Below are 12,243 nucleotides of genomic sequence, written 5' to 3' on the forward strand. Positions count from 1 at the left end.
GTACATTATGTGCTTAGTGGTGCTTAAAATGTAGAGTGCATGGAGCTAGTGTGTTCCTCCTTCACTTGTGTCTGTTTTGTGCTTAGCGGAGGCCTCTTTATATAGGCTTGAGAGGTGGTCCCTACCCAATGGTCCTTGCAAATATCCACAGGTCGCTGTAGAAGGTCTAGATGCCTCTCTAGAGAGAGAGAGAGAGAGAAGGTAGAGATAGAGAGAGAGAGAGGAAAGAGTGGCGTGGGGAGAGTTTTTTACAATCCACTAGCCACTGGCTAGGTTATTAAGGAAGAGTGGGGTTCGGAGAATTTACAAGGGTTGTGTCGATGGTTCGGGTGGTCGGTGTGAGGTTTTAGGCTGCCAGAATTGGTATTTGTTGCGAGAAGCAGAGATGATACTTGAGTGTGAAGTGAAGCCAGCTAGGGTTTTACTTGTGCATGAGATTGTATGGCGGGGCTATAGAGCGCATGACAGGATGCAGTTTGGGTCCGATTTTTGACGCGCTCAACCTTAACAGACCCTCAAGGCATGGTGAAGGCAGACAAAATCTCTCTCTCTCTCTCTCTCTCTCTCTCTCTCTCTCTCTCTCCCCCCCCCCCCCCCCCCCCCCCCCCCCCCCCCCCCCTCTCTCTCCCTCCATTTTAAAGAAAGTGGCTCTCCATTGCGACTCTCATCACCACAATTTTGGAGCATCGAGAGTCACTCATCAACCATACACATACTACACCACATGTAACTTTGGTCCCATAGGTCATATTTGACCTCCGAGGATGATAATAAAATCCATCTATCTATCTATCTCTCTCTCTCTCTTTTTCTCAGTGAAAGATCTCAAGGAAGCGGCTCTCTCTCTCTCTATGATTTTCATTGATGCAACAACTTGATATCCTTGCTTTGGTTCCTATTTTCAACACATTTGTTGCCACCAAAGCCAACATATAATGCAGGTGCATGTGGGTGAGAGCAACAACACAGCCGCACAAAAGAAGTAAAGGGGATATGGAGCTCCGAATAGAGGCAAAGAGAGGATGGGGCAGCTCTTTAGGAATCAAGCCCAAGCACATAGAAGATTTTTCAAGCTCAAGAGTGTTAATGGGGGAGTGACAATAGGTTCCGCAAACAAGACGCATAATGTGATGCAGACATGGACACAGATGCTGAAGATGAGGAACTCTTGGAAGCTGAAGAGGGAGCTTTGCAACATCAACAAGCTACAAGATGGCCTGCACTCTCGGCATCCCCTCCTGACAATGTCTTTACTTGCCTTACAAACATCATTTCTGGGTCGTTTTTGCTTCCCTTTTAAGTTTTTCGTTGCTTTTTTGGAAAGCTGATTTAGCGCTTTGCCTTTTCAAGAGAAGACATACGCTCTTTCATCAAGGCATTGAATTGTGGACTTTCTCTTCTAAATTTTGGCGTGGTAGGCCAACGTGTAGGTAGGCGTGATCGAGTGCCGATCATGATGCTTTTTGGGGGAGTTGGAGCTTGTCATCAGTTATCAAGAGGTGTTTGCATTTTATTCTTAGGCATGCACACTCAGGCAAAGTGATAAGGCGATATGCCCTAAGGGTATAGGTCACGAGTTCAAAGGCTGCTCGTCAAAAGCGCTTTGACACTTTTGGTCAACCAACTGCAGTCGCTTGCATTTTATTGGCAATCGACTATGGGTGCTTGGCCATGATTGTAAGTTGGACAACATTTAACGTCAACGAAGGCAAGTAGACGTGCTCTCAAAGAGGCATCTTACAACACGTTGAGGTAGTCATGGAGGAGTTGCTGCCAATAATCAAGTGAGTATTGGGATATTCACACTACAAAACCCATATCAATGTGCACTATGTCCGTGTCCGTGTTTGTGATGTAGGTCTAAGAACTCAAGTTCTAAAGTTGCATGAGAATTCAATAGTAGCTGCCCCTAAAAAAATGGCGCGTGAGTTGAACATGCTGTATTTTGAGTTGTGAAGGAGAGAGAGAGAGAGAGAGAGAGAGAGAGAGAGAGAGAGGGGGGGGGGGGGGGGGGGGGGGGGGGGGAGAGGCAAAGGCAAAGGCTTCGAGGAATGTAGAACACTTGAAGTAGAGGAAGCTCGACTGCAATGCTAGGAGATTTCAGGTACGTGCACTTCCAAAATTGTTTTTTCTGTGTTTGGCCTGACTCGACTCTATACAAGACCAATCTCCATAGAATTTTTATCCGCCATAGACTTCTGCTCTAATGCTGTGAAGAATGCTGAGCTTTATCAAGCGTCAATAAGTAATAGAATAGGGGTTACATTGATAAGCAACAGAATAGGGTTCTCTCTCTCTCTCTCTCTCTCTCTCTCTCTCTCTCTCTGGGTTTAACCTACTGGGTTGCATGGTGATCGGCAGATACAACACAGACTGCAATGAGGCCATGCATGGCTGTTTTGGCTCTCTCTTCTGCCCAACTGATGGAAAAAGATCTGAAACGGGATTGCACTGTGAAGTCCTTTCCATTGTCGCTAATCAAGGTGGCTTCTCTTTTCTCTAGTTTGTGAACCACATCATAACTATCAATCAATGAAGTTATATGGAACGTGAAGCAGGTCCAAAACCGGGTCCAGGGAGTATGAATCACGATAGTGAAACAAGTGTTTCCACTTTAAAGCTTTGATTACTGTGGGCTGGCTGTGTCTGTGGGGTGCATGCATGAGAAAATGGGAGAGGGGCTAAAGAAGGTGATGGCAAAGATTGAAGGCGGAAGCTGAGAAGAGGGAGGGCACGGTAAAAAAGAAGATGACGAGGATGCCTATGCAACCATATTTATTAGCAAAAAATTTAGAAGTGGTGTTATGCCTGTAGCTGTCCAACCTCGTTTCATCCCTCCTCTTTTTGTAGTAGCAGCTATAATTTCACCCTTTACATTGTCATGAAGATGAGCCTCAGTTTGGTGGCTCAATATTGAACATTTCCTCGTGGACCTTCACTTACAACCAGTTGAACACATTGGCACCTAAACTAGGCACAACCGTCAGAGGTTGCAGGTGAGGATTGTATGTCTTAAAAGAACGCATACTTAGGCTACATATTAGTCCAATATGTCTGGAACATCGTCTCTGAGAACACGCGGATGAGAAGCAAGGACTCTCAGTACATTTAGTAGCTTGCAAGCGGCCATGGCTGAGCCTAAGCTCCCTTTGTCATGTGTGGAGACATGTCCAGATGCAATTACCTATGATTGCAATTTGAAGGCATGTGGCACTATGCAAGACTGATGTGGGCCAAACTATTCTTGTGGAGAAAACAGAAATAGAGAGAAAAGTAGCTTGCAGAACACGTAAGCCACTTGTGTTTCTCTAGATGCTTAGAGTCTCCTACAAATTTTTCTTTGCAAAATGATTCAAAACTCAACGCAAACTGCAAGCCAAGAAATTGCAATAACTGCGAGAGTGGAAGTCAACTCGACCATTGAACCATCAGAGAGCAAACTGCGAATATGCATAAACCATGGCAAGAAATCTTGGCAAAATTCCGACAGAGTTTCCCCTGGAAACTGAGAAAAAGCTCAAAAAATTTCACCAAATACGCGTGACAAAGACATTGTCTCAGTATCAAAATCGACAAATGGTCTACATGCAATGCCAAAAGCTTGGCAAACTAGCTCACTCCTGATCGAGTATCTCTATGGACGTGTACCTATCCAAAAAACACTGCAAACATGTAAACCTGCTATCTGCGAGCTATGGCTAGCTCAAATTGTACCCGCGTAATGCATACATAGCATCAAACTGCACAAAACCGTGCTAAAAAATCTCTCTGAAATGCCCCACACAGTCAAACAATCGTATGAAACCGCATTTGGCTTCAAAAACACTCCCTTCGCTAGAACACTCACGGCACCGTGAGTGATGTGGCTTTTGGAAACCTTTTCACACCTTTCTTGACCATTTTTTGACCTTTTTTGGTCCTGTTTTGGCCAATTTTGACTCCCGGCGGGCATTTTTTGCCATAAAGCATGAGATCCTCACCAGCTACCACTGTGTAGTTTCTTGCTTTTTCAACTATTCTCTTACACCGAACCTTTGACATGCCCTCTGGACATTGCCCTTTAACAAGAAATACTTCTACATCTTGCAAAGATTCCCTTCCTGCATACAAGGCTTCCTTGACCTTTAAAGGAGCTACCAAGGCATCCAACTTGTCCCTAGCCAACTCATCAGCTTCTTTATTCTTCTCTCATGAGATAAACATACTTAAACTATATCTTCTCAAACTCATGTAAAAGCTTCTTGATGCCATAGAACCACTTCTTCAAATTGTCTTTCTTAACATTCCACAAACCAAGCAACTGATTCATGACTAGCAACACATCCCCTTTTGCAATGACCCTCTTCAATCCAAACTCAACACACTGCTTCAACCCAAGGAAAAGGGTGAGATACTCGGCCTCATTGTTACTTTCAGCTTCATCAAGATCGTAAGCTCTAGAAAAGATTACATCGCCTTTTGGGTTCTTAATGACGACCTCACCACTTGCCTTTTGAAGAACTTTCTTGTATGCACCATCAAACATCATTGTATACGCATCTGTAATATCTACTTCCTCTTCATGATCATCCTTGTCAACCCTTGGGTAAGATGGAAGCTCCCCTCCCTTATGTACCACTATGTCCACCAAGTGAGCTTTAACAAAATGATCCACTTTAAACTCAGACTCATACTCTTGAAGCTCCAAAGTCCACTTTAAGATGCGCTTGCTAGGCTTCAAATGTTGTACTACATCCGGCAAAAGATTTGATGTGGTGAGCACATAGAACTTTTGGGGCAACAGATATGTTTGAACCTGCGACAAGCAAGAACCAAGGCGAAGACCCACTGTTCCATTTTTGTGTAGAGAACTTGCTTACATTCTTCATCTTGCTCTCAAAATAGACTGGCTTGAAGTTCCTTCCCTGCTTTTGTCACAAGAGAACCGACCCAAAAGCTACTGACCCCACACTAATAGATACATAGAAATCGATTGCAAGTTGGGAGGACTCACTTTGGTAGAGCACACAATACCTCCTTGATACCATAAAAAGCTTGTTGCATGTCTTCATTCCACTCAAACCCTTGAGCTCTTTGACTCAATTTCTGGAGAGGATACACATATTGACATAGCATCCAAAAAAAACGTGACAGGTACCTGAGCTTATGCACAAACGATGCCAAATCCTTTGTGTTGCTGGGAGGATCCATAAGCAAAAAAGCCTTAACTTTCTGTGGGTCAGCTTCTATTCCATTTTGGAAAACCACATGTCCTAGCAAATGGACTCTGGCATGAGCAAACTTACACTTCTTTAGGTTGAGTTGCCCACCCTCTTGTTGAACCCTTTCAAAACTCAACCTCAGCTTCTCCAAATGTGTGACCCTTGAGCTATAACACCCAATGCCATCCATGAAAAAATGCGCATGAACTTACCCAAGTAGGGACCAAACACTCTATTCATCCATCCTTGGAAGGTAGCATACGCATTAGCTAGCCCAAAAGGCATTCTTTTGTAGGCAGAATAACCCCAAGGAGTAATGAAGGTCGTCTTCAATCGATCTTCAATTGCTATCAAGATCTAAAAGTAGCCAAAAAATACATCCATGATTGAGTAACGTTCATGACCTGCAACCTGATTGAGGAGTTCATCTAGGAAGGGTAGTGGATAATGATTCCTTTTTGTGGCAGCATTTAAAGGTTTGAAATCGACACATATCCTAAATCTTCCATTCTTCTTGGGCACAATGACTACTGGAGAGACCCAATCTGCTTCCAAAAGCTTCGTCACCTCTTCAAAAAGTGTCCTCTCATGAATGACGCCCAACCTCCTAAGTTTTTGAACCTTTGGCTTGGCACCTTCTTTTAGATTGATTCTATTCTTGATCCCTTTAGCTCCTTGCAACTGAAGGGGATCGGGGAGCACCACAGACGGAGAGTGAGAGAGAGAGAAGGAGACACACACGATGTGGGTGGGGAGACTCAAAGAGTGAGCAGCCCCCTATACACTTATGCTATGTATAAGGTATACAAGTCAGTGGGCGCCCAGACTCTGGGTGGCCGAGCAAGGCACAGGCGCCTATACCCCAACAACCTCCCACTTAAAGGCGACTGTGCCTTTAAGCAAGGGAACCTAGTCTAAAGACTACAAAAGGCGAGAGAAAACCGCTCTCAACCGATGACCACTGGCTGGCTGTCATCGTGTGCATCCGGCTGTCCTGCTCCCGTGTAAGTCCATACACCACTAGACGTACCGCACACGTACTGCAAGTATGTACGCAATACCTGCAAACCTCCCCTATGCTCTATGCCAAGATCAGTCATCGAACGACTGATCAACCCTGCTGCAAATGCTCCCACTGTAGCTGCTATGTCGGGCCTCGAGATCAGCATCTCGTACATAAGGACACCGAACGTTGATGCAACCCTGGCAACCTCTGCCACCTCCAACTCAGAACTCAACACATGGCAATCCTGTCCCCTATCATAGAGACCATGGCACTCTGACTCCAAGCTCTGGAGTGACTCCTCGTGCCCACCACATATCACATGTGTACCAAGTGTATCCATATGTCTTGAATCTGCATCAAGCTCTGGCATAAGCATATGAAGAAATGACTCCACAATAGTCGACATCTCAACATCCATGTGAGTCATCTCTGTCATCACCTCTGATGACTCATCCTGCTGTGACTCACTAGATCTGTCCCACTCTACCTGTGCATCCGTAGACGCAACCTGCACAACAAGGTCACTGCTCTGCACTCCATGCAAAGCATCCTGCAACCCACAAGCAAAAGTGACTCGCCTGCTCTCTCGCTCTCTACCTGGCTGCGTGATCACAGAGACAACACCGTTTCTCGCGTGATCCACATGCAATGGGTAACCTGTACCACTCCTGGCACCTCTCGCAATCACTAGCGAACCCAAATGCATCACAAAATCTCGCTCTCGTAGCGAAATCTGACATCCACTATCCCGTAACTGTCTGACTGAGATCAGATCCCGTCTCAGATCTGGCACATAACGCACATGACGCAGGGTAAATCTCATACCAATGGGCAAGGACAAACATACGTCTCCTGCACCCTCGATGTCATACACAACACCATCAGCCATGTGCACACAACCAAGTCTCCCACTAGAAAACGTGCTAAACCACTCACGATGCGACGTGACATGGAAAGTAGCATCTGAATCTAGTAACCAATGTGAAGACAATGTGCAATCCGATATGCAATCCGTAGACATAAGATCTTCTGAAGACAAGCCAGATGTAAATGTGACATCGCCGTCACAAGCATACTCAGTAACCACCGTACTGATCTCACTAGCATCTGTCATGCCCAAATCTGCATCACGCATCTGTCGCCTCCGTTGTCTCAAACGCCTGAAACATCGACACCTAATGTGCCCTCTATGTCCACAATGCCAACATGTCAAGTCTCTATGCCGTCGAGACTTGCGTGTGGGACCAATCTCTCCCATGGACATAGAAGTGGGACTAGACTTCCCTGTAGACATGGATGTCGCGTACATAGCATGTAAACTCTGCCATAAAGCATGAGTTGTAGTCTCTCTCGAGACCTGCCAGTAAACAGACTCAACATGATGCAAACAAATCGTAGACATGGCTAACTCATCAAGATCCTGCCAATCATCATCACGCATAGAATTGGGCTTCGCCGATAAACCACGCAAGGGTTTATCCTGTCCCAAATCCGCCAATGCAACAAGCATATGTTCCTTCCAAGCAACAAAATCTACACCATCAAACTGTGTCAAACCATAACGCTGGAAGTCAAATGAAAAATCATCCATAATGCTCGCAAAAGAGCAACCAACAATGAGTAGCAAATGTCAACCAAATCAACCCTAAACTGGCTCGAATCGCATCAACAAAAGTCTGCAAATATGGCTGTAAGATATGGCTACAAATCAGCCCCAAAACAACCCCAAAATTCAGCTCTTAAACAACTGCATAAACAAGTCACAAACGTGTCCCAGATCAGCCTACAACTGAGTCATACATGGACACCTGCAAAGAGGAAACAATGGCTGAAAATTCAGCGCCCAAATAAGCCCTCAAACCTGCCTGTAAACTTGTAAACCTGTAGCTGAAACCTGCTGAAAAAACCTCAAGCCATTAGTGCTCGAATCCGGCTACCTAGCTCGTAGCCACACAAGCATACATCACAATACTCACTCCTGTGAGTGTGCCAAGATAACTGTACGCCTGTCAAACCCGTGAGCTAATCACCAAGCCCACAATGTGCGGTATCGATACATACACACACACAAATCTCCCACCTGCAGAGAACACCGCACGCAAATGTTGAGTGCAACCCGCAATCTCTACCTAGATCGCACAAATGATACGCATAAAACTCCTGGGAAAATTTCGCCAGAGTTTCATCAGTAAAACGGCCACAAAACCAGTAACCAAACTGACTCCACGCTCAAAATCATGAGCAACCAAAGCACATCAAACCGCACTCCAAATGCATGCACCAATCTCCACACTTTGCATACATCATTGCAAACACCTGCAAATCTAGTACACAAATATCTGCTCTACCTGTGACTGCCAAAAAAACATGCTCGAGGCATACATTGCCGAGCTCAAAATGCAATCACATTAGTCTCCCTGAGCATCAAACCACATAAGGCATACATCGTATCCTCCCACCTGTGAGGAAACTTGCAGCATATATCACTCTCACATCTGAGAGCAAACCATGTGTGGAATCCTCGACACACAATAAACAACTGCTGCAGCAGAAAATTCAGCGTTCAAAATTTTAAAATTCTGATATGACGAGCGCGTCCAGAGCGTGCCAAAACCCCAAGGTAGACTCCTGGATCATATGTATCCGAGTCCGGGTGTGAAAGCTATGCCAAAAACAGTGTTTTTGGGACCGAGAGTGCACAAATAAACTTGCTGCTGTACCTGCTGTAATTCAAAGCATAATTTCAGCAAATAGACATCACCATCGCGTCCGGAGCGTGCCAAAACCCTGACCTAGACTCCTGGATCATGTAGATCTGACTCTATATGACGGAGCTACGCAAAAAACTGCGTTTTAGAGCCCGAAAATGGCAAAAACGAGCTGCACACAGTCTTGAACCTGCTCCTGCTCCACTCTGCGTGATGCAATGTCCTCTCAATGCAAGCTCCAACACAAGAGCTCTGCCACAACAGCATTCAAGCACTCGAATGTCAAGCTCTCCTCCACCGAGCACTTCTCTAACGAGCTCCACTGAGCTCAAAAGCTCCTCTCACCAAGGAAGCCGCAACCGCCTCCTCAACCAAGCTTGACCACACCAAGCTCCTAAGCTCCAAAGACAATGCTCCTCAAGCTAAAATCGCTCTCCGTGAAACTCCACCTTCGAGAGCGAGCGAGCTATCGCCTCGAAGCTCTCAAAGCCGTCGTTCTCTCCGCGGTCACCATAGCTCTGATACCAATTGAAGGGGATCGGGGAGCACCACAGACGGAGAGTGAGAGAGAGAGAAGGAGACACACACGATGTGGGTGGGGAGACTCAAAGAGTGAGCAACCCCCTATACACTTATGCTATGTATAAGGTATACAAGTCAGTGGGCGCCCAGACTCTGGGCGGCCGGGCAAGGCACAGGCGCCTATACCCCAACAGCAACTCTATATATTGAGTGGCTAATAGCTTTGGAAACTCCGTGAACATGTCTTCATACTCTTTTTTTTCTTTCTCTGTCAAGTACTCTCCTAGCATACTCCTTCCGTTCACTTAGGCAGGCTCTACAATTGATTTTGTATTATTCTTCTCCTCCTTGACCTTCACATCATGCATCGATGCTTCCTTTTTGACACTTATCCCAAATAGATCAGGACATAATCGCATCAAGCCTTCCTCTATACTTTCTTCTGATGATGTAGACGGAGCATCACTATCATATGACATAGTTTCTGTCAAATCCGTATCTCGCATCTCCAATAGGGGCTATGTACGACTCTTGTGTGTCTTCATGTTGTTGACAACGGTCCTTCCTTTATCTTGGTCGAGGATGGTGATCAAGCCCGTGCCCCAATCCTGCTTAGCACCAAGGGTTATAAGCCATGGCATCCCTAAAATGATCAGATAAGCATTCTCACCCGCTTGCATCACGTAGAAATCAACCAAGAACTCAATCCACAAGACTTTTATCTTCACATCTTCATCTATCCCATGGCACCTTGCCTTTTTGTGGTTGGCCATCCTCATACGGATTGAAGCATTCACTGACATCTTGACTCCTGCTTCCTTTATGATAGCCTTAGTCATGACACACACCTGGGCATCACAATCCACATATGCTTGCACTTCAGTCTTCTTTTCCAACATAGCTTCAACTATTGGCACCATATCCACTGGATGACCAACCCTCAAAGATGACACCATGCTTTGATGCTTTTCCTTTTTGGAAGGAAGCCGCATACTCACACACTTTGTCCACTCCCTCCTCAATTTAGCGTTTAAAGCCACCAAACAGACCAAAAGATATATTTGCCTTTAGATTTTGTATGTCATCGAGAATATCATAGTCTTCAACACCTTGGCCAAGGGGGTAGTCCTTTGAGCCTATTTTTCTTCTTCATCTCCTCTTTCTACTCTCTGGTTTGTCTTCTACCTTAGACTTTCCTTTCCTTGCTCTTGTTTCCCTCTCTTATTCTATCTCTTTCTCCCTATCATGCCTAGCTCTCTTATTGGCCAAAACATCCACATCTTGATGCTCAAGGGTAATGATGTTAATAGCCCTACCTTCTCCATTTGCATGCAACGATTGTGGTTGTTTTTGTGGTGGCGGTGCTTCTAGTGTCCGCTCTTGATGATTTTCTTCTATTTTCCCTCAACCACGTCCATATAAGGGGTATATCCCTCCTCTCTCTCTTGGTGGTTCAAGAAAATGAGGGGTGTAGTGACCCTCTTCATCACAATTGTAGCATCTGCCTTGTAGCCTTCGTCCCCTACCTCTCCTAGCTGGCCGCTCTTCTCTTTGGTTCCTATTTATTATGTTAATTCTTAATTCTTGCACAACTGACCAGCAAGATCACGCAAAACTCGGGCCGTAACATGATCCGGACCTTGACCCACTCGCTCCACTTTGTCATCCGCTGCCACAGGGACCATTGGTTGCACCACAACTGGCTCAGCATGTGTCATGCCTTGCTCCCACCTTCTCTTGATCTTCTTGCTCTTGGCCTCGGCAATTTCCACAACTCTTTCAAATGTAGCAGGCTCCTCTTGATCGACCTTCTCCCTTACACTTGGATGGAGACAATCCATAAACTGACGCACTTTAAAGAAATTCCCTGGAGGTACTTGGGATGCCGCCTCTAATTGCACCCTCCTTTGAAGTGTTGCAAAAACTCTTTAAAGTTAGCATGAACATCTTGCTGCAAAGCTCTCAATTTTGTCGTTGCTTCTGTTGCGGTTAGCCTCTTTCCAAACCTGTCAAAAATTTTCCTACTTCACTTGCTCCCATGTTTTCTTTTTGTGTTCCTCTAAACCTTCAAACCACTCGCGAGCTTCTCCTTTGAGTGCAAGAGGAAATACATGAAGCTTTGCTTCATCAATCACAATATGCATGCCAAGCGTATGCCACTCGAAGTCCGTAATCCAGTGTCGGGAAATATTTTAATGATAAACTAAGAAAATAGATTGTTTTGTAAATTATATGTTTATACTTACAGAAAGTCTTATTGTTTTTTTTTGCAAAATCCAACAGATACACCGCTTGGATGCGATGAGACGTCTGATTAGACGATGTCAGTCTAGCTGTAGCCAGATAGCATTAGTTTCCTTTTGTCATAGCATGTATAATGAGATGACGTGTATACATCTTTTTGTAACTATTGGAAAACCATGTATTTTCTCAATAATGAAAATGGTGTTGTAACTATTACATTTGCAAAGCTTAACAATCAAGTGATTTTGCCTATGATGTGTACAATTTTCATTGATTTACTTTTGCCAGTCTTGTGGGTGACTACTTTGGGTCTATACCTTGCACTTTCTTTCAAAGGTGAATCTGAGCTTATCTTGGATTTATTTAGGTTTACTCTATTATTGAAACATTCAATATGGTTGATGGGCAGCAAGGCATTCAATGCCCTGTCACCCAAAAAATTTTACTCTCGGGCGTCGCTACGAGCGTCACTATATAAGGCTTTGCAACGTCGCTATGAGCGTCGCTATAGGAAGCCTGCAACCGTCGCCATATGCGTCGCTATATAGCGACAAAGATAGCG

At 45.0% G+C, this 12,243-nt stretch overlaps 1 long non-coding RNA gene across 1 annotated transcript; it reads left to right on the top strand.

The window, feature by feature from the left end:
• Positions 1–2,022: 2,022 nt before the first annotated feature.
• Positions 2,023–11,857, top strand: LOC147423186 (uncharacterized). The gene is made up of 3 exons (XR_015186605.1): positions 2,023–2,104; positions 2,362–2,483; positions 11,721–11,857. It is a non-coding gene; the product is annotated as an uncharacterized LOC147423186 (long non-coding RNA).
• The last annotated feature ends 386 nt before the right edge of the window (positions 11,858–12,243 follow it).

This window comes from Adiantum capillus-veneris, chromosome 26 (genome assembly GCF_014529385.1).
Source record: "Adiantum capillus-veneris isolate H3 chromosome 26, ASM1452938v2, whole genome shotgun sequence".
Classification (NCBI taxonomy): domain Eukaryota; kingdom Viridiplantae; phylum Streptophyta; class Polypodiopsida; order Polypodiales; family Pteridaceae; genus Adiantum; species Adiantum capillus-veneris.